This window comes from Narcine bancroftii, chromosome 12, assembly GCF_036971445.1.
Source record: "Narcine bancroftii isolate sNarBan1 chromosome 12, sNarBan1.hap1, whole genome shotgun sequence".
Lineage (NCBI taxonomy): Eukaryota > Metazoa > Chordata > Chondrichthyes > Torpediniformes > Narcinidae > Narcine > Narcine bancroftii.
The window spans coordinates 38,511,535-38,535,524 of record NC_091480.1 but is presented as its reverse complement, the minus strand read 5'-3'; the positions used below and the strand labels follow the sequence as shown (position 1 = coordinate 38,535,524).

Here is a 23,990-nt window from a genome sequence, read left to right as displayed (position 1 = left end):
CTTGCCACAGAGCCAATTTCAATTTTTTTGGTAAAAACAGAACTGGGAGTTGATTAGATTTCCACATATCTAAATCCTGCTCTTATTATAAGATTTTGACCACACATAGAACATTAAATGACACAGTGGCTTGAAGGTAGTTAGATATACTTAGACCTCCAAAATGCTTAGAAACTGCCTGCTTTCGTTTGCTATCTGATCATCCATTGCCATTTATTAATGCAATGCTATTATAGTGCCAGCAACTGAGGTTGAAATCCTCCATTGACTGTAAGAAGTTTGTCCACTCTTCCTGTGACCATGTGGGTTTCAGTGGTGTGGATTAAGGAGGGTCATGAGACCCCCCACCCGTCTGGAAACTGGTGGGACTGTGGATTAAGGAGGGCCATGTGACCTCTCCATCTGGAACCTGATCGACAGGTTCATCGCACACCTGGTCAGTGGCCCCTTTAATTGCTGGACTCTCCAGTTGATGACATTATAAAGCTCACTACCTGCCTCTTTTCTTCAGGGATGAGCCTGAGCTCCACTCCAGGTTAGGAACCATGGACATCACTGGAGGATCATTGGTAAGGTGTGTGCAGTGTGCCTAATGTCCCTAGTTCAGTTAGATAAGAACGGTGCCTGCCAGAGATATCATGGGGTGGCAAGTATCGTATGTTGTAACATGAATGTATATCACTTAATCTGGTGAGTGTGTGCATGTTTTTTTAATTTAAATTTAATTTTTAAAAAATTTAGACATATAGTTTGGTAACAGGCCATTTTGGCCTTCGAGCCTGTACAGCCCAGTTTACTCCCAATTAACCTACATCCCCAGTACATTTAAAGAACGGTGGGAGGAAACCGGATTTCCCATGGAAAACCCAGGCAGTCACAGGGAGAACATAAAAAATTCTTATAAATAATGTGGGATTTGAATTCCAATCCCGATCGCTGGCACTGTAAAGGCATTGCGCTAACCGCTACGCCAACTGTACCGCTTGTGGGGGTCTTTTGGCCCTGTTGCAACTCCCCTATACATGTAAATAAAACTACTGTTCAATCAGCTGTGTTCAGACTCGTTACCCTTGGGACACATCAAACTGATTTCACATATATAACAATTGGTGCTGTAAGCAAGGTCCTTTGAGTTCCGACTGAACGCAGCTGCAGGGGAGATTTTTTAGAATTGGGGCAAGAGTGTTAGTGCAGGTAGTGAGGATAGGATCTCCAGGAGGACCGATGATAGTGCAGGGATTGGGAGCTTGGTGAAAAAGTGCTGGCGGGTCACGGCAAACCAGTGGACTGGTCCGAGCACCTGGACCCATGTGGTGAGAAAATGGGTCACCATGTGGTGTCCCTCTTCAAGATGTTGAGATTCAGAGGAGTGTCTTTTGGCTGCTAGCGTCTCTCCTGAGACACCAGTGTGAGATCATTAGAAAGGAAAGATTTGGGGAGTGTCCAGAAAATTAGGGAGATGGAGGTGCTCCAGCAGCACTGCTGTGCTCTGCAGGAGGCAGCAGAGGCTGGCCAAACCCCAGCCACCAATCTCGAGGTGAGAGGGACAGACTAAAATCAGTGATCCTGCCTCTCAGACCAGCAACCGGGAAGACCGTCCAGGAAACCATTAGATTATTAGAAGGGCAAGAACACATGGAGCGGGGGACAACGAGTCATGTCTGCAAGGCCGGGACATGGGTAGGCGACAAGGGTCCCCAGTTTACCTGTAAAGAGTTGTTTTTGGCGTTGCTGCGCGCTGGCATGGAGCATGCTCACATTCATGATATCTCCACCTCCGGTTTGTACACACTCTGGAAAGAGCATTGCGGTGGTGGGGTGGTGGGGGGTGGGGGCAGGGTGAGCCTTGAAGTTCCCACCCACAATTTGGAACAAACCTTCCTCAGCTCTTTCCCCACATACATTGGTCCCTGACTTCCTTAGGGTAGAGCTGAGAACCCTGCTGTGACAGGAACTTGCCTATATCTAGCAGCAGGAAACATCACCCGGGGATGGCAGATATCCACACCCCTCCTATAGGATAGAGGTCAGGGCACCCAGCGGATATGCTCAACAGTCCTGCCCTGGCCGGGCTACCCGAGGCCATACTTCCCAGTAGCTGTACACTGGGGCAAAGGTATACACAGCATTGATGGCCCTAGTAGACACTGGGGATGAACATACTATCATCCCCAGCAATCCTGTGGTTTGGGGAGGACTGCAGGTCTCCATACTCCCAGCAGAGAAGTTACCATCCGCCTATCTATAGGCAATGATGCACCCCTCTCCGTCCCTGCTTTGGATGCTGACTGCCCTGAGTGTATCTTGGGCATGAATGTGCTGAAGAGGCAATCCCTACAACAAGGGGAAGTTCACCTTCGGGATTGCCCGCGTGACCACAGTAGTTCAGGCAGCCAAATAAAAGCCTATAGTCGTTCCCCCACCCTGCAAGGTAGTCAGCAATTGACAGTATATAACAAAGATAACAAAATCTATTGAGACACTATTGCATGAAGGAGTCATCTGCCTGCCGATTCACCATTCAATAGCTTGATCTGGTCCGTGCAAAAGAAAAATGGCAAATGGTGCATGACCATCGATTGCAGAAAACTAAACTAAATCGCACCCACCCACCCACCGCTGCAGTCCCCGATGTGATGGCTTGAGGGCTGTTCTTTCTTAGATATACTTGGTCCTCTAAAATTCTTAGAAATGCCTCCTTTAGTTTGCTATCTGATCATCCACTGCCATTTGTTAGTGCAAGCTATTACAACGCCAGCAACTGAGGTTTGAATCCTCCATTGATTGTAAGAAGTTTGTGCATTCTCCCTGTGACCATGTGGACTTCCTCTGGGTGATCCAGTTTTCTCCCACCTTCCAAAGTCATATGGGGTTAGTTGGTTAATTGGTCACTTGGGTGCAATTAGGCAGTGCGGGATTGTGGGCTGGAAGAGCCTGTTACCCTGCTGTACCTCTAACATAAAAATAAAAGCGATAATGGCTACAGAACTTTATTGGTTGAGGTATAATTTAGTCTTTAACGTAGGTTATGTGTAAGTGTCACCATGCAGCCTAGCTGATGATTTGTGCAGTTGGTCCCTTACTTTAAGTTAGTGTTTGCTCTGGACATTTCTTGACCTGGGTTTAATGACCATGTGTTGGGATGAGGCTACAGACTGTGGTGGTGTGAACTTTGTGAGTACTCAGGGTGCTTAACATATTTCAATTCTGCTGATATTGTGCCTAACTAACCAGTTGGTGACAATAATCTGTTATCTGTAGAGGTACTTTGCTTGCTTTTGTTAAAATGGATATTTGTTTGTTGAATTTTGCATCAAAACATTTCTTTGAGATCAGCTTTTAAACACAAATCCCTGCTACCTGGAAGTAAGAAGCTCAGGTGAGAGAGCAATACATATCCAACAGCCAGGTAACTGAAGCAGCATAAGAAACTCTTGATTTATTTGAGTTACATGGTCTTTATGTAACTTTTAAGCGTCGAGACTGCATAGGAATGAATATTAAATAGCAATTGAGCATTAATAACAGGAAATATGAAAGAAAAATCCTGGTGATCTGGGAACAAATGTTTCCAATTCTGTTCTCTCTCTGCCGATACTGCCTGACTGGATTTGTAGCATTGCTGTTTTTGATAAAAGATAACTAGATAATTGAACGATAAGCAAATTAAAACAATCGATTTCAGCTATTTATTTTCCTGTTCAAATTGTAAATGTTCTGGTGCTGTGTGCGTATCTGTAGTCTCCGGCAGCACCAATCAGCATAGGGCTGGAAGAGGAGCAGCTTGAAGGGTACTCTTCTCCTGTTGGTTTAGGTGGGGGGTGGGGGGGGGTGTTGTTTGGAGAGCTCATTCAAGCCTGGTAAATTGGTTGGTGTGGAAACATGACAGATTAGTCAGGGGTCACCTAGCGGCTGCATAATTTCACTGCTGCTATTGACATCTATTAAACAATAGGGAAAGTTGTACTTGTATGGCCCATGCACAAAAGACTAATCACAGCCCACTTGGTTACTCTCACCAATAATATGTTCACCAATAACCTACTCACCACTGTCTCATTTGGATGTCACCTGGGCTGCTCTTTTCTAGATCTGATTTTCAACTTGATCCAAACTTAAGAGAAAGGAACTGATTGCTAAATTGGCAGCTTATGTCAAGGAGCCTGTTTGATAACCAGCGAATGGTAATCAAGGGGAAATCGCTCCAATAGTTGGAATCATACCCAATGCAAAAAAAAAAGATGATTTTGGTTATTGGAGACCCAGAACATCACTGTAGGAGTTTCTCAGAGTAGTGCCCCAAGCCCAATCATCTTTTGCAGCTTCATCAATAACCTTACTTCTTTCCTAAGTGGAGATGTTTGTGTAATGTTCAATACCAATGAATCATCCTTGGGAAGTGAAGCTATGCCTGCATACAGCAGGACTGAGAAAACGGTTAAGCTTGAGCTTGAGTAGCATTGCAACTGCTGAGACTTTTCATGATGAACAATCTGGCAATCACCCAACCACTTAACTAGCTGAGGACCAGCCAAGCAGATGTGGTTACGATGAGCACTGAGCAGAGCACTGATGCGGTGAGTGATTCATCCCTGATTCGTCAGTCTTTTCAGCATCTAGAAGGTGTGTCAGGAATGATCTCCACTTGTCAGGAGAAGTAACATTTTAATGAAGAAGCTCGGCAACTTCTGAACAAAGCATCCAACTTGATCATGACCCACTCAGTAGACTGAGTGGTTATTTCCTCCAACAACCATTAGGTGAGAGCACCACCACTTCTTATCTGGCATCGTCCAGGCCACTCCTCATTGTTGCTGGCTCTAAATTTTGGACTCCCTGGTCCACCGCCTTGTGGGAGCACCTTCACCAAAAACACTGTAGATTCCAATAATGCGGCTCACTGTTGCACTTCTCTAAAGGCAATTATCGATGAGCAATAAATATCGCGCTTGCCAGTGAAAGCTCAGCCCACGAACAATTTTAAGTGGAAATCAGAATACTGATGACATGATTAAACCACGTTGTAGCTATTCTTTGCAGACCTCAGTTATTATCTGTTTTCCTAAAATAGACCATTCATCCTCTCTGCTGAGTGTGCAGTCATGCAGAAATTGACGATGGCAACAGTGCAGACTTGACTTTTGTAACCTTTGTCAACCCTAGTTGGTTAGGGCATCATAATTATATTGTAGCATAATTAGTGCTGTGGCTAAGTGTGTGCTGTGCTGAAGGCTCGTTACTGCCGCCATGTCACAAGAGCATTGTAAAAATAAATTAATGGTTCACAAGTAATAACGTATGGTGTAAGTAGGATCTATCCCTCTTCCTTACAGAGCTGCTATTGACCAAAGCTGCTTTGGCTTAATAAAAATGTGTATGAAATACCTAAAGGCAAACCTCTAACTCATAGCTATTGCCTATTTTTCACACCCCTTTTCAAATTTGCACAATTTGTGAGAGAGCATTCCACCTAATTTCTGATTAGTTGTCATTTATTTCAGTTGCTTGACAATGATGATCAAGACTAAAGTAAAGTTTTCTTTCCTCTTTTCAGAGTAGACTGCCATTTGTTAGTCCTGGATAAGAGATTTGAGTCAGTAAAATTAAAGGTGGGAAATAAAGGAGATGGATGATTTTTTTTCTTGTTGCTCGTAATAGACTGGAATTAATTCTTCTAGAAATAGGGACATTAAACTTGTTCTGTGTTCTCCCTGTGGCCATGTGTGTTTCCTCCAGGTGCTCCCCTTTCCTCCCATTTTCCAGGGATGTATGGGGTTAGAAGGTTCATTGGTCACATGGGTGTATTTGGGCAGGCTGCCTCGTGGGCCTGAAGGGCTGTTAGTGTGTTGTATCTCTAAATACATTCAACCTGAGCTGCGCAGGGAGCCTCCTCATACCTGCAATGCCTCATTTCGCCTGTTACCACAGAGTGGCACTGCAGTGTTGGCATATCTACTTCAAATGCTCGGTCCGAGCTCACGTCAGGGTCCAGGTCCTAAAAGGGCAAGTGTCTGGAGCACTGTTGGAAATGACTAGTAAATGGGTCATGTGACCTCCGTCTGGAACCTGGTGGGAATATAGATTGTGGAGGATCACGTGACCTCTCCGTCTGGAACCTGACCACAAGTTGCATCACCCGCCGATCAAGGTTGGACTCTGCCCAGCTAAAGTGCACATCTGACCATTGGCCTCTTTACTCACCTCATGATATCCTGGGATGGACCCTCCAACTTGCTGTACTATAAAGTCCACCACATACAGTAGGTCTTTCTCTGTGCTTTTCAGCTCTGAGACCAACCTTGCTCCACTCTCAGTCACGAACTGTGGAGAATGTTTGAGGTGTCATTGGTAAGGTGTGCACGACACAGGAAACGGGGCTGTTAGATAGCATTGGAGCCGTGCCCACATTAGACAAGGAATGGCAGGTAGTGTATTGTAATCCTTGGTTATTATTGAGAATACTTGTGTGTGTTATCCCTGTTGTGATCCCCTTATGTGTGTTTTAATAAAGATTCTCCTCCGTTCAGTCTGTGCCTAGAATCGTTGCTCTCTGAACCCACTGAATTTTTCCCTTCCCACAACAGTGATATGAACTGTGCCCCTTTCTTCATAGACAAATCAACACAGCCTCGTGAAGCAGGTGAGGAGGAGCATCCACGTATTCTGCAGCAAAGAGGTCAGAAGAGCTTCCAGTGAAAGCACAACCTGTGATTAGGGACCAGTGAGCAGTGTAGGGTTAATGGGCATGAAGTCATCTTGTTAAGGTCTGCATTCTGACTGTTTCAACTGCAGTGACAAACTCAGCGCAGAAATACTCTCCCCACGGCAATAATATTCACACAGCTTGCGTGATCTGATACTCAATACCCAATGCTCGTGTGCCGACCAGTATGCAAGATACTTTGAAGTAGTCCCCCATTCTGAATTGGTCTTCAAAGTTCATAAAAAAAACATCAGCAGGGAACAAGGTAACAAGCGGCTGATTTGTCTTTTAAATAGACCATCTACATGCAATTTCACCAACAAATCTGACCCCCTTTGAATGTATGAGTTTCTACAATAGGAAATTAACCTAGTTTCAACTGCATGCAGTCAAAACAAATGATTAATGGTGAATGTTTTATACCATGTGCACCAGGTGTTCATATGTTAATAGAAGGGGTCGGTTGAATTTAACTGACTTACACAGAAGTATAGTCTCTGCTCATCGTGCTTCAATATTGAAATCACCACAGCTTCATCTACTTTTATTTTCAGGAGGAATAAACAGACAAAAAGCTTATTAAATCAAAAGAGTTTCCAGGAATGAAAACAGTAGGTTAAATTTTAAGTTATCAGGAGAGATCGGGTAGGCCAGATCGTTCTTCATTGGAACGGAGTAGGCTTAGAAGTGACATGATAAAAGACATATAAAATGATGAGAGGCTTAGACTGTAGATCGTGTCTGTTTTCCTTGTTACGTGTGTGTAAAACAAGAGGGCTTTAGTTTAAGGTGAGAGGGAAGTGGTTTGAAAGGTATCTGAGGGGCAAATTTTTCTCTTAAAGCAGGACAAATCTGAAATGAACTGCCAGAGGACCTGGTGGAGGCAGGAACAGTGACACCATTTTAAGCAAGTGGACAGATACTTGAATGAACAGTACCTGGAGGGATCTGGAATTAATACAGGCAAGAGGGATTAGTATGGATAGGCATGATGGTTGGCACAGGCACAGTGGGCCAAAGAACTTGTTTCTATGCTGTGCAAACCCATCACTCTTTTCCTTCTTTGGAAAACTATAAGGCACAAGAAAAATTGTTCTCAGTTAGTGAGTTGTCAGACATATGATAGACGTAGCTTCAATATAAATGTTTAAATTTTAGACATGCAGGCCTTTCCGCCCCACAAGCCCGTGCTGCCCAATCACACCCAATTGACCTACAACCCTGGTACATTTTAAAAGGTTGGAGAAAACCCATGCAGTCACGGGGAAAACGTAAAAACTCCTTACAAACAGCACCAGATTCAGATCCTTGTCACTGGCGCTGTAACAGCATTCCGCTAACCGCTACGTTAACTCTGGCACCCAAGGAAATGAGAAACTGGTTGCTCCTCCCTGTTGAAGACATTGGCACAGCAGTTTCGCTAACAAGATACTTCAATTCTTGTCCCCCATGTTGTGGTTGCATTGTTTGTCAAACTGAAACTTTGAGAAGCTCAGGTACACTTAAGAGGAGATTTAATTTTTTAAAAATTTAGACATACATCATTGAAACTTCGTCCTCCGAGCTGGTTCCACCCCAATACACCAATCAACCTACAACCCCCTATACTTTTTTGAGGGTGGGAGGATACCAGAGCACCCAGAGAAAGCCCATGCAGACACAGAAAAAACATGCAAACTCCTTACCGACAGCGCTGGATTTGAACCTGTGTTGCTGGCGCTGTAATAACATTGTGCTATTGTGCTATAATAATTTGCATATCTCCGAACACCTTAACAACATAGAAACAGGAGAAGACCATTTTGCTGTTAAATTAGCTAAAGGTATATCTGTTAACACTGAAGAAAAATATAACAATTGAGAAGGTGCAATGTCCATGAAATTGCCTGAAATATTAACACAATAAGTATATAAATTATTGGAAATGTCCAGCTGGGATTTTATTATATGTGTGCTTTAGCAAATAGAGTGTGTTCACTAATCCTGTACCTGGTGGGAAATGTACTTTTGGCAGAAGGTTAAATCACATGCAGAGAACATTTCCACATCTTCAACAGGAAATTGATTCATATTCCAGATGTATTGTTAGAGTAGATACATGACATCACATAGAACCCTGAGATTCTTTTCCCTGCGAGCCAGGTATAATTTCTATTTAATCGTAGTGTAAAACACTGTACTTAAAAAAGATATGTTTACAAAAGAGAGAAATGTAAACAAAGAAAGAAATGTAAACAAATCAACTGTGTAATTCAGAAGAAAAAGATAAATAATGTGCCAAGTATCCTGATTGAGTTTGTGGTTGAGGAGTCTGATGGTGGAGGGGGAGCAGCTGTCCTTGAACCTGGTGGTGTGAGTCTTGTGGCATCTATACCTCTTTTCTGATGGCAGCAGTGAGAACAGAGTGTGTGCTGGGTGGTGTGGATCCTCGATGATTGCTGCTGCTCTCCAACGACTGTATTCCATGTAGATTTTCTCGATGGTGGCGAAAGTTTTGCCTGTGATGAACTGGGCCGGGTCCACTACTTTTTGCAGGACTTTTCACTCAGAGATATTGGCTCCCCCCATTCCTGGCCACGATGCAGCCAATCAGCACACTTTCCACTACACATATGCATAAATTTGCCGAGGTTTTGATGTCATGCCAAACCTCTGCAAATTCCTGAGGAAGTAGAGGTGCTGACGTGCTTTCTTTGTGATGACATTAGTGTTTTGGATCCAGGAAAGGTTCTCCAAGATAGTGACTCCCAAGAACGTAAATTTTCTCACCCTCTCCACCTCTGGTCCCCGAGTGATTACTGGATCGTACACCTCTGTTTTCCCATTGTAAAGTGCACAATCAGCTCCTTGGTTTTGGTGACATTGAGTGTGGGGTTGGCGTTAGTATTCCATTCAGCCAACTTTTCAATCTCATTACCCCTTTTTGCACAATGCACTACAGTGGTAGCATCAGCAGATTTGTAGATGGTGCTGTTGCTATACCAAGCCACACAGTCATAGCTGTAAAGTGAGTAGTGTAGGGGCAAAGTACGCAGCCCTCTGGTGCTCTGGTACAACTGATGAAGATAGTGCCAATCCTCACTGACTGAAGAGGTGAGGAATCCAGGATCCTTGAACACAGAAAGGTATTGAAGTCCAGCCTTGGAGTTTGCTGATCAGTTTTGAGGGGATGGTGGTGTTGAATGCCAAACTATATTCAATAAAGAGCATGCTGTCATATTCATCTTTGTTTGTGGAGATTACCAGGAAAGCTGATGAAAGATAGGCTCCAGATGTTGTCTACATGGACTTTAGTAAGGCCTTTGCCAAGGTCCCACATTGGAGGTTAGTCAGGAAGGTTCAGAAGCTAGGTATTCATGGTGAAGTAATGAACTAGATTCGACAATGGCTGGACAGGAGAATCCAGAGAGTAATGGTGGATGATTATTTCTCAGACTGGAGGCCTGTGACTAGTGGGGTGCCTCAAGGATTGGTGCTAGGACCATTGTTGTTTGTCACCAAGATCAATGATCTGGTGGATAATGTGGTAAATTAGATCAGCAAGTTTGCAGATGACACTAAGATTGGAGGTGTTGTGGACAGCGAAGGTATTCAAACTTGGAGAGGGGTCTGCACCAACTGGAAAAATGGGCTGTAATATGGCAGACAGAATTTAATGCAGAAAAGTGAGAGATGTTGCATTTTGGAAGGACAAACCAAGAAAGGACGTACACAGTAAGTGGCAGGGCACTGAGGTGTGTAGTAGAATAAAGGGATCTAGGAATACAGATACATAATTCCCTGAAAGTGGCATCACTTTCCATTAAATAGGTTTGTAAAGAGAGCTTTTGGCATATTGGCCTTCATAAATCAAATTATTGAGTATAGGATTTGGGATGTTATGGTAAAGTTGTATAAGACATTGGTGAGGCCAAATTTGGAGTATTGTGTGCAGTTTTGGTCACCTAACCAAAGGAAAGATATCAATAAGATAGAAAGAGCGCAGAGAATATTTACTAGGATGTGGCCTGAACTTCACGTTAAACCAGTTAGGACTTTATTCCCTAGAGTGTATAAGAATGAGGGGAGATTTGATAGAGGTACTTAAAATTGTGAGGGAGATAGAGTAAATGTAGACTTTATCTACTGAGGGTAGGTGATATGTAAACCAGAGGATATGAATTAGAGGTGGAAGGGGAATGTGGTGGGGAACTTTGTCACACAGATTGGTGGGTATGTGGAACAAACTGCCAGTTGAAGTGGTGAATGGAGGCTCAATTTTAACATTTAAGAAGAATTTGGTCTTGTACATGGATGAGAGAGATATGGAGGCCTATAGACTGGGTGCCGGTGAGTTGGTCTAGGCAAAAATAATTGTTTGGTGCAAACTAGAAGGGCTGAAGGGGCATGTTTCTGTGTTGTAACATTCTATGGTTCTACACTTCTAGGTGTTCCAAGGTATGGTGAGAGCCCATGAGATGATATCTGGTTTAGACCTGTTGATGCAGTAGGGAAATTGGAATAGATCCATGTCATGGCTCAGATAAGAGCTGATATGCTTCAACACCAGCCTATCGAAAGAAAATTATCACCGTGGATGTGGATGTCACTAGTTGGACAATATTTAGGCAGATTATCACATTCTTCTTGGGCACCGGTATAATTGAAACTTGTTTAAAAAGGTGGGTATAATGCCCTGTTGGAGTGAGATGTTGAAGATATCCGTGAAGTTGGTCAGCATCTGGACTGGATGCTTTCCTTGCATTCATTGTTCTAGATACAGCCTGCGTGACATCCTTGGATACTGACAGTGGAAGGTCATCATGGAACATGGTGGTGTGCAGTGGCTTTTTCTTGTTCTGATGGTCAAATCAAACATAGAAGGCACTGAGTTCATCTGGGAATGAAGGTTTGGTATCTCCTAATGCACCAGATTTGGTTTTGTAGCAGGTTATGTCATTTAGGCCCTTCTACAGCGATGGTGTATCCTTCGCTGTTTCCAATCTCATCCAGAATGTCCACTTTGCCCAGGAGATGTTAGAACATCATTCAACAAGGTGAACCCTCGCAAGGTGTCAGGTCCTGATAGCGCAACTGGCAGAATACTGAAAACCTGCACCAACCAACTAGTTGGAGTGTTCACTGACATTATCAATCTCTCATTGCTGCAGTCAGAGGTTCTCACCTGCTTCAAAAGGGCATGATTCATACCAGTACCCAAGAAGAGTAGCGTGGGCTGCCTCAACAACTATTGCCCAGTAGTACTAACGTCTACAATTATTAAATGCTTTGAGAGACTGGTCATGGCCAGAATTAACACTTACCTTAGCAATGATCTGGACCCACTGCAATTCACCTATCATCACAATCGTTCCACAGCAGATGCAATATCACTGGCTCTCCACTCAGCTCTAGAACATCTCGAAAACAGCAACTCATATATACGCCTGCTCCATTAATTACAGCTCAGCCTTCAATACCATTATTCCCTTAGTCCTGGTCAAGAAGCTACAAACTCTGAGCCTCTGTACCCCACTCTGAAAATGGATCCTTGACTTCCTCATTGGAAGACCACAGTCAGTACGAACTGGAAGCAACGTCTCCTCCTCACTGATTATCAGCACAGGGGCACCCCAAGGATGCGTGCTTAGCCCACTGCTCTACTCATTGTACACTCATGACTGTGCGGCCAGGTACATTCCAATGCTATCTACAAGTTTGCCTATGACAAAACTGTTGTCAGCAAAATCACAAACGGCAATGAGGAAGCGTACAGGAGGGAAATAGATCAGCACTTTGAGTGGTGTCATATCAACAACCTTGTGCTCAATGTTAGCAAACCCAAAGAGATGATTGTGGACTTTAGGAGGGAGTCAAGGGAACACAATCCAGTCCTCATTAAGGACTCAGTAGTGGAGAGGGTCAAGAACTTCAAATTCTTGGGTGTCGACATTTTCGAGGATGTGTCCTGGAGTCTCCACATTAATGCAATCACAAAGAAGACCCATCAGCAGCTATACTTTGCGAGGTGTCTGAGGAGATTCGGTATGTGGCTGAAGACTCTCAAATTTCTACAGGTGTTCCATGGAGAGCATTCTGGCTGGTTGCATCACTCCCTGATATGAAAGCGCAAACTCTCAGGACAAGAAAATAATCCTGAGAGTTGTTAACTTGGCCTGCAACATCACAGGCACCGGACTTCACTCCATCGAGGACATTTACATGAGACGGTATCTTAAAAAGGCAGTCTCTATCCTCAAAGACCCCCACCACCTAGGCCATGCCCTTTTCACTCTGTTACCTTCAGGAAGAGGTACAGAGCTTAAAGGTGAACACTCAGTGGCATCGGGACAGTTTCTTTCCCACTGCCATCAGATTCCTGAATGATCAATAAACCAAAGACACTGCCTTACTTTTTGTGCACTATTATTTTTATTTTTTGTATATTACTGTTGTAAGATGGTTTATAATATGAATGTTTGCTCTATGATGCTTCTTCAAAACATAAAATTACGTGACTTGTTCATGACAATAAATCCTGATTCTGAGATGGCTTTTCGTAGGTGGTACCTGCTCCTTGTGTAGTGTTCTGGATCTCTGGATATAATTACCTGTGATTTTGGTCTCAGCAGGTTCTGGATTTCATTGTTCATCCATGACTTATGGTTAGAGAAAATCAAAAATAATTTGGGGAGAACACACTTGTCCATAGTTGTTTTGATAAAGTCTGTATCGGGCCTGTATTGAGAATCCTGTCACAAAAGAAAACTTTAAACTCACCTTGCAATACTTCCAAGGCCCAGTGCTATTGGGAGGAGGAGGTGGTTAAGCTTGTAGGGGAGAGTGGGGCGGGGTGGTGGGGGGGGGGGGGGGGGGTGGGGTGATTGTCCAGTTAGGGAAGCAGACAAGTGTTTCTACAGACTTGAGGTATGTTCCCAGGACCAGAAGTTGCTTTCTTAGAATCATGTCAAGGATAATCCAGGAGCAGGAACAGCCAGTGGTTGTGTTCCACATTGGCATCAGTGACATGGATAGAAAGGAAAAGCTGCATTCCTATAGGTGGATTTTAAGGAGTTAGGAGAGATAATGAAAAACAGGATCTTAAAGGTAGTGATACCTGGATTATTCCTGGTGCCAATGAGTATAGAAATAGGGAAATGTCGATTAATATGTGTGAATGTCATGTTTCCTTCCGTCTCTCTCTGTCTACTTTGCAAAAATATTTTATTGAGTGGTATGTGGTTTAGGACATTCTGAAAATAAGAGGAAAGGCCCAAACCTTGAGTTCAACTTTGGGATTATACAGTCAGTGTTGATGGCTTCTTCTCTCTTCCTGCTATTTATTCATGTAGAACAGAGTGATTGGTCTCACAACTGCACCAACTACTCATTCTCCAACATACCTACCATTGAAGCTCAATTATAGTGGCCTTTTTCACTCGAGCTGCCATGCATGTCACCATAGAAACTGCGAACTGGCCTCAAGTTTATTATTGAAGTTGAATAGGAGTTTTGTTGCCCAACCCACCCAATTTGTAAGCAAGAGGAAACTGTCATTTTCTAATGCTATCACACTTCACTTTGATGTGCACAAAAATGCATCAAAATAACGTTCAGAAGAGCAGTATTACTGAAGCATTGAACAATGCTGATTATAACATGTTTTTGAGAAGAATAATTTGGAAATCAGGTAGATTACTTAGTACTGATATGTATGTCAGATTTATTTGTTTTCTTGGTAACACAGAATGTTTTGCGGAAGAATCTTTCACAGACATGCCAGATCATCTGTCACTTGCTGGCTACTTGATGCATATCTTCTGCTGCAACATTCGTTCCCATTTTGCCGCCTTTTGTCCTTGCTGAACTCTGACGATCAGTTTATCTGCGGCATCTTGCCAGAATGTGGTTCTGAGGTACATGGAGACCATGTGACCAGTCTTTCTTTGCACCAATAACATAACTTTCTGTGGATATTCTGAAAGAGAAACATTATGTCTGAAAAATTGTATTTTCATATTAAGAATGGGATAATTTAACACTCCAGAAGCAAATATTACATTGTTGCTTTGCATTGATAGTCCGGAGTTCTTATTTACATCTTAAAGCTACGTTTGTATTGGTTTCTAGTGGAAAGCTTCAGTTGAGAACATCTCTAATAGAAACTTGGTGTACTTACCAGGATTTTCTCGGCAGTCTAAATGAATCCAATTTCGCTATTGAGTATTTGTCAACTGTGGGAGAAATATATGGTCAGGGATTTACAGCCTTTGCACTTTATTGAATCCAGCCTTAAACTGTTGTGAGCTTCTGCAATGTTGTGTTTTTGTTTCCTATGTATAGTTTTTAAATAGCTTGCTTTTGTGCTGTCTCCTTGTTTCAGTGAAATATAATTCATCATCCAATATTTCACTTGTGCATTTTACATCTTTCTTTGTATTTTATGGCTTTTGGTGGGGGATTGGTTTGGTCCTCCTGCTTCTCTCCACCATGGTAAAGATTGAAAATTCTCTCCAGCAATAAATGTACCCCTTACAGATCTGCCATAAAAAAATCCTGTCTGAGCCAGGTCTCTGGGTCACGTTAAGCTCAAGTACAATTAAAATAAATTGGATTGTTGAGAACAGAGACTGTGTATCGAAGCACTGGACCATCTCAGTGAGGGACCACATCGAGGGAAACTGGAATCTTTGTGGTTCAGTAGTGAGGAGTCCATCTTTGTATCCAAGCCATCATAAAGTTCCATTAGTAATAACTGGAACTACCAGTTATTGGATTGGATTATCTGGCCTATTGTGTGTAAATATTGCGTGTAAAGTCATGAAAATAGACTTCTGTCAGAAATTCTTTGTGTTGTTTTAGAGTCTTCATCTGTGGCTCTTTATAACAATATGAGATATAGAACCAAGAGTAGGTTTTACAACTGACAAGACCTCTCTGTTATTCAAAAGATCATGGTTCACCCTCAACTACATCCACTTTCTTTCTGATTAAGCCTCATATTACTGATTTTATTCTCAGGAGATTCTATGCCCTGGGAGCCCCTTGTCCAAACCAGGAAAGCCACTAAATGTGGGAAGATGGGGGGCCTCACAGATACTCTCAAAGATTCACTTTGATTATTCTAATTCACACCCTAATCTCTCGCAATGCCTTCACACTAATCACAAGACATGCTTCAGCAGGAGTGATGGCTCCTCTGTCATCATGCCTACTGTGTTGTACTGAGACATTTACACTTTACTAGGTTCATTTGGAAGGGTTTTCAGGGACGGCAGAGAGAGAGAGAGAGAGAGAGAGAGAGAGAGAGAGAGATAGAGAGAGAGAAGCTCCTTTCACACTTGCGTCCCAATAAATCAGCTGTTTAGTGTCCGGGGATACGTCCTCCCCTCCACATCCTCCCCCTCAAAAGATGCTCACAAACTCATCCGCATCAGACTTGTCAGCCACAAACGAGCCTGCAGCTGACGTGGACATTACCCCTCCATAAATCTTCGTCCGCGAAGCCAAGCCAAAGAAAAACAGAACAGTATGAGCCCTTCAGCCCCTGTTGTTATGGTGCCAACCTATATAAACCTTTATAAGAGACTGCGGGAAAGTTTTAGCAATAAAATAGCAATAGCGGACAATTTTTAAACAGTGTGGGAAAGTTGGTAGTGCTATAGCGCACAATTTATACAGCAAGGGTAAGTTGGTAGCTCGATCGCGTACAATTTATAAATACCATGGGATAAAGCGATGCCAGAGATCTGCCCTCCCAGAATTCCATGTGCAGAGAAAGGACTCTGTGCATGGCTGCATGCATGGAGCACTCAAGGAGGGGTTCCTCTGCTGTATGCATTCTGGGAAGTCAGGTCCAACATCACTTTTTCGCACGGTCTTTATAAATTATGCGCTATAGCACTACTAACTTTCCCATACTGTTTAAAAATGGTCTGCTATTGCTATTTATTTCCTCTCCTCTCTCTCTCTCTCTCTCTCTCTCTCTCCCTCCCTCCCTCTCCCTCTCCCTCTCCCTCTCTCTCTCTCTCTCTCTCTCTCTCTCTCTCTCTCTCTCTCCCTCCCGCTGTGACTTTCCCACGGCAAAGTTTATATCTTTATTTTAATTTTTTCTTCCTTCACATTCCTGCACCCATGCAAAAATTTGGGTCATTTCAATCCTGCAACAAAATTGCCCATTCTACACTTGCCTGATTTTAATGCCGGCGTCTGCAGATGCTGGGGATTGTACTCATGGTCAAGGTCATCAATCCCCGATGTGAGATGATGTCATCTGATGCAGGCATTGAGAAGATTTTCCTTTCACACTAGACACTAAGCATAGATTCTCAAGGTAGGGCAAACGCCCCACCGGTGTGGCATGGGAATATTTTGGTGAGGCGTGGGAATATTTTGGGAAATCATTAAAAAGTTGGTTTGAAAAAATAAACTTGTTATGTTGGTGTGAAAGATGTGACTTGGCAACACTCTCAGTAAAACACAATCGTGGTAACTTCCAAGTAAAACTACTTTGTTATTTTTATTTTCATAACATGTGTTTTTGGTCTTCCAATGTTTCTCTGTTGTTTCTCCGTTGCTTGTTTTATTTTAATTGTTGTAATCCTTGGTTAATATAATTATATATTTTCTGACCGGTCTTATTATTATCATCCATTCCAAATTATCTCATTGGTGACGAGGATTCCAAATTATCTCAACAATCATGTCTCTGTCCAGACCCCTTTACTTTTGCAAATGAATCAATGAAAGCAGGCTGTCTTGAAATTGTTTGAGAGTAAAACATCCACACCATGGAATCATTTTAATTACTGAAAGTTTGAAAGTAGATCATAAATCTCATCATTTAAGGGCTGTGAAATTTCTCTGCTGATAGCAAAACATGGGAATAATCATACAATTAGGAAGGAACTGATTTAACCCACAATATCATTGTTTCTCAAAACAGTTCTGTAAAAGGATGACAAAGATGTTCAAGCAATGCCATTGAGTAATAGTACTGTCTGCAACAGAATAGATGACTTGGGTCAAGATGTTGAAAAACAGCTTATAGAGAAGTTGAAATCATGAAAGTTTTCAATACAACTGGATGAATCTACCATACGGGACAGTGAAGCTCTGTTACTGGCATACGTGAGATATATTGAACAGGAAGAGTTTCAAGAAGAGGTGTTGTTTTGTGAAACATTAGAAACAACCACTAGTGAAGTTGATATCTACAGCAAGCTCAAAAATTATTTGGATGAAAATGAAATACCAAAAGGAAACATTGCATCTTGTGCTACAGATGGTGCATCTGCTATGATGGGTAAAAAAACAGGATGTTTAAAATTAATGAAGGATGAAAATCTAAACATGTTGGTTGTGCATTGTGTTATCCACCGAGAAAACTTAGTTGCCAAGAAAGTTTCCCCTGTTCGACCTGAGATACTGTATTCTTTGATCAAGTGTATCAATGCCATCAAAGCTAATGCCAAATGTGAACATCTGCTTAAGCAATTTTGTGTCGATAAAAATGGAGAACATGTGAAATTATTGCTTCAACTGAAGTAAGGTGGTTGTCAAATGGAAACTGCTTCAAAAGGTCTATGGAACTGTTTGATCTCCTCGGCAAGTTTTTGAAGGACAAACCTGAAATGAAGCTCTTGCTAACAAACAACAGCTGGAAAAGCTTATGTGAGTTACTTGACGGACATTTTTGAGAAACTAAGTACATTGAACAAGCAAATCCAAGTAGCAAATATGGCGCCCATTGATACAAAACCAAAGATATTGGGATTCATGATGCTTCTAGAATTATGCCAAAGGAATATTTCTGCAAGAAATTTCAGTCAATTTTATTGGCTGAATAAGTGTGAGGTAACTAATGCTGCTACAAACGTCATTGTTGGCCATTTGAAAATGTTAGTTACCAACTTCAATGATAGATTTTGTGATTTAAAGGCAATGGATTTTAGCTCTTGGTTAACTCAGCCAATACCAAGTGCAATACCAAGAGGAGTTATCTGAGTTACAACATGATGAATCTGTGAAAACTCTGTTCAAAGTGAAAGGAATGAAAAGAAATACCCAAACTTGACTACTTTAGCAAGAGAACTATTGATACATTTTCCATCGTCTTATTTGGTAGAACGTGGCTTCAGTGCTGTTAGTGATTTGCTACAAGTTAAGAGAAACTGACTGGAAATTACAAAACATGGAGATTTAAGGTTGAAACTAATAAAGTTAGTCCCTCAAATCATAAAAACCTGCAGCCAGCGTCAGGGGCTGTGATAGTACAGACCTATCACCAATGTATATAGTTACAGTATCTAGAATGTAATGAGTGTGCTTACAGCGATTGGCTGAGAGCTTTGCCATGCCTACTGTCTGGGCCTTAAAGGGTTGTGTCCCCTGCCAGGTCGGATCATTCCGGACTGGTCGGCCACCTATGAAGAGCTCCTGTCTTTTGCTAATAAAAGCCTTGGTTTGGATCAACAAGTCTTTGGTTCTTTCGACGAGCTCTACACTGGGCAACGTTCCCACTGAAGTGATGACAATTGTTGAATGTGTGTTTGAGATGATTGACATATTGAAGTAGTAGTTGAATACGAAATATGTGTTCCAGTATATTCCCGACCTTAATTGATTTGAAATCCTTCTTCTTCTTTGGCTTGGCTTCGTGGACGAAGATTTATGGAGGGGTAATGTCCACGTCAGCTGCAGGCTCGTTTGTGGCTGACAAGTCCGATGCGGGACAGGCAGACACGGTTGCAGCGGTTGCAAGGGAAATCTTTTTCTTTCTTTCTTTGGCTTGGCTTCGCGGACGAAGATTTATGGAGGGGGTAAAAAGTCTACGTCAGCTGCAGGCTCGTTTGTGGCTGACAAGTCCGATGCGGGACAGGCACACACGATTGCAGCGGTTGCAGGGGAAAATTGGTGGGTTGGGGTTGGGTGTTGGGTTTTTCCTCCTTTGCCTTTTGTCAGTGAGGTGGGCTCTGCGGTCTTCTTCAAAGGAGGTTGCTGCCCGCCAAACTGTGAGGCGCCAAGATGCACGGTTTGAGGCGTTATCAGCCCACTGGCGGTGGTCAATGTGGCAGGCACCAAGAGATTTCTTTAGGCAGTCCTTGTACCTTTTCTTTGGTGCACCTCTGTCACGGTGGCCAGTGGAGAGCTCGCCATATAACACGATCTTGGGAAGGCGATGGTCCTCCATTCTGGAGACGTGACCCATCCAGCGCAGCTGGATCTTCAGCAGCGTGGACTCGATGCTGTCGACCTCTGCCATCTCGAGTACTTCGACGTTAGGGATGTAAGCGCTCCAATGGATGTTGAGGATGGAGCGGAGACAACGCTGGTGGAAGCGTTCTAGGAGCCGTAGGTGGTGCCGTAGGTGCAAGGGAAATACACTTACAGTAAATGATTTAATTGAAACTTCATTTGAATATATAGCTTTTTTCCACTACTAGTGGGGTGTAGATTTTTTTGAAAAATCAAGTGGGGCCTAGGGCAAAAAAGGTTGAGAACCACTCCTTTAAGGCTGATTTCTGGAACTATTTGCTTGTGTGAAAGGGGCTTAAGAGATGCCAGTCAAAGTTTACAGATCAGGATGCAAGATGGTGCAAACTCTGTCCAACCACTTGATACCAAATGCTGCTGAAGAGAAATGAGTGAAATGACCTTTGAGAGCAGTAGCAGCAAATGTACAAAGAGATAGGAATGATCCGAATTCAAAATAAGTTGTCTGATCCCTTAATCCTTGGGAAGACTGGAATATCAATTATGGCAATCGCAGGAGGAGTTAATGCTATAGGTGTATAGTATAAACATATCTTAAGTAGGATGCTCTACACTGTTATGAATCAATGCTCCACTGGACTGCAGTGAGCACTCATTGGCTCATTACAACCAGGGGTGCACAAGAATGCTGTCTGAGGGATGACGTCACTGGGAGTAATGAAAATTCTTCCACACCTGCCCACTTCGCCACTCTCCCCAGTCATAATCCCACTGACTATGACATGGGTGGGGGGGGGCACAATATCTCATTTGGGGGGCAATGCCTGCAGAAGCCCCCCCCCCCCGTGCCGACATTGAATCCTGCAATGTCTGTAAGGAGCTTGTACCTTCTCCCTGTGGCTGCGTGGGTTTCCTCCTGGTACTCCGGTTTTTTCCCACTGTTCAAAAACATACCGGGTGTGGTGGTACACCACTGGCCTACTGCAGGGGGAAACCTCTGTACCTGCAGGAGTGTAAGGGGACAGGACAACACCTGGCCAGCTGCCAATCAGTCGGCTTGAATGGATCAAGCCCCACCCAGTTAGGTGTCAATCTGGGATATAAGCCTGTGCCGGCCTCCCGAGGCCTCACTCAGAGTTGCTGCAGCCACAGCCAGCCTGACTCTGTGGAGGTCTTTGTGGATTAAAGCCTGTTGTTCAATCTTTACCTTGTGTGTGTCTGATTCTCTCTAACAGCGCACCACACCGGGGTTTGTAGGTTAATTGGGTATAATTGGCCGGAAGGGCCCATTACCGTGCTGAATGTCTAAATTTAATTTTTATTTAAAGGAATCTTGAATATTGAAGGTTACTGAGAGAATGTTGGATGATTGGGTGGTTGGAGACTATGTGATCTTGAAGTGGTGACTAGTTCTCAGGCAGCAATGTGGATGGTTCCTTATTTATTACTTGCATGTACTTCCCCCTGTTCTTCCACATCTGATCAAGTTTCACCATCAATAACCAAATTTTAAAGTGAGATTACTAAACCAGAGATTAATACTGGTAATTTGGAAAGTTAAAGCGAGATTGATCAAAGGCCATTTGTAAAATGTATGTAAAGTTGAATCACTGGTGTAGATAGGGAGAAATTACTTGCATTGTCCGACTTAGGGTGGCAGAGAAAAACCCAGAGGTTTCAAATGCATTATTTTCAGTTTTATACCCATTTCCTTTTTAAAGTCATTATCGAAACTGCTTCCACCACCTTTTTAGGCAGTATGTTCCACACCAGCAAGACCCTTTACATAAAACTCATTGTCTTATTTGCCCCAGATTTTTTACCAATTATTTACTTGTACTAATCTGCTTGCCAGTGGGGGCTGTGACATCCTACTCACATCTTCTAACATCTCTGTTTAACTAAAATCCCCTATCTCTCAGTTCTGCTGAAGTATCGTTCAGTGATTGCAACAAAGCTCTTGATATGGTATGACATATAACTGAAGTTAGAATTCTGATTTTTTAAAAGAAAATCACATCTTTTTGTGACCTGCATTTGGGAACCAACCTTTGTGGATTACTGCAGAACATATAAATTGGTTTCACTGTGATGTCTGGCATCGCTGTGAATGAGGACCCTCTCTGATCAGCCTTATTACTATAACCACATCTTGGCAAAGTGGCTGGAGAACAGGACTGTAGGAGTCCTTCTTAATTGGATCCAGATGACCCCACTCATGTACATTAATAGCATTATGCTTACCGGCCTTTGGCTTCCATGTACTGCTTGAGCTTAAGATGGTCTGTTCACCATAGCAATTAACTAACAGAGTTACCAGAACTACAGCTGTTTTATGTTTTAGCTCCAGTTCACACTCACTAAGCATGTCTGTAACATTTGTACAAGGTTTTCATTCCATCCTGCAAAGTAGCTAAAGCGACAGCTTCAGACTGGAGACAGACTTGACTCAGTTTGAGCAAGTTTGTCACTATAATGTGAAATAGTAAGTGAACTCAATAATGGTTGTTGTGTCCTACTGTGTAATGTGACGGGAAGTGAGCAGAGCTGACAGAACATGATGTGCGAGGTTCCTGTGAGGGAATTTTGGATGACTGGAAAAGCAGATGATTTTGAGTAGAGCAATGAAGCAATCAGGGCAGAATGAGTTGTGTGGAATATTGCTTGGTGGGACATGTCTGGAAAAAGGCAATTTTAATGGATCCAATATGAACATTGCAGGGGCCAACAGTGGAGGGGAGGATATGGTCTTTGCTGAGTTTCTCTGACTGCGTGACACTGCACAATTTGTTTTTTCTTTGACAACGACAATGAACATTTATACATAACTATAACAAAATAATATTTTGAGCCTGCATTATTGGTGACTACTCCCATTTTATTGATGTCATAGAGTCATCAGTTTGACTTGCTGTGACATCTGAGAGGTGTTTTGTGTGGAAGTGCATTTGACGTTTGGCAAACAACCCGTTTATTAGCAATCAAACTTTTGTGTTCCTCATCTCCTTGCAAAACAGCCTAACTCCTCTCCAGAGACCTGCAAGTCAGTGTAGTTAAGAGAAAATGAGTGCTGGTGAATCCCTCCAGATGTGCATTTAATAGTGGTTGTTTGGAAAGAAACATTTTAAATTGTCATTGATTTGTTAATGTAAACATTATTTCTCCCCATTCCCTGCCAGAACTTGATGTTGCCTAATAAGGCAATTGCATTTGCTTAACTTCCAATTAATGTACTGTAAGGATTGTGTCTGTGTGATTACATAGAATGAATAATTAAATGCAGACGGCTGGACATGTTTTTTTATAAAGGTACAGTAACTCAGTAAGTAAAATATGCTTGGTGATCTCAGCAGTTACTTTGTCTTTGAGAAAAATGCCAAAATACAATTGGATAATGACGTATTTTAATCGTTTTCGCCTCAGAAATCAGATCTATCTTTCACCACGTTCCTTTCCACATTAATCATGTGAAGATTTGAGCATTTTCTAATTTCCCTAAACCATATTGTCTTCCATGATGGACTGCATAACAAAAATCATAATTCTTTTTCTCTTTTCTAAGTTTTATTCAAATCTGGTTATGCACTAAACCTGGTTATACTTGATAAGTTAACATTACAAAAATAAAATAGTAAACAATGTATATTATCTTGCCATGATCCAGGTTAGCCAACAGTTTGAAGGATGCGCTAATGGTGTTTAATTTTTTCACAGGCAAATTAAGCTTCAACTTCTAATTTAGACAGAGGTTTCCCCTCAAATCCACACTTGATATCTCAGCCAGTTGTCTGGAATGGAATGAAAAAAAGGATTGAAAGCACAACTTTTTGAAAGAGTTGTCTGAATCTTCTCATCTGATATGCTTTTTAACCAGTCAAGGATTTTTACTGACAACAGGTATCTAATTGACCAGATGCAAGAGCTGGGGGTTCTTAAATATATTTAACCAAGTAAAATCTTAATGGCTATACACATAGGCTTGAGTGAAGCAGTAAGAGAGTTTAACTTGAATTCAACTCTTCTTTACATTTTATTTAAATAGGGGAAAATAGTTTATTGTGCTTTGTAAAATTGTGGAGAACATACAAATTCC

General features: G+C 42.4%; 1 protein-coding gene and 1 long non-coding RNA gene across 2 annotated transcripts in view; one reads left to right on the top strand and one right to left on the bottom strand.

Moving 5' to 3' along the window:
• The window catches only part of lmf1 (lipase maturation factor 1), an 868,109-nt gene that overhangs the window by 521,783 nt on the left and 322,336 nt on the right, over window positions 1-23,990 (top strand). The window lies entirely within an intron of this gene.
• LOC138746556 (uncharacterized) lies at window positions 14,382-23,620 on the bottom strand. Its single transcript, XR_011347025.1, has 4 exons — window positions 23,552-23,620; window positions 22,142-22,299; window positions 14,862-14,916; window positions 14,382-14,660 (listed from the first exon to the last, which is right to left on the bottom strand). It is a non-coding gene; the product is annotated as an uncharacterized lncRNA (long non-coding RNA).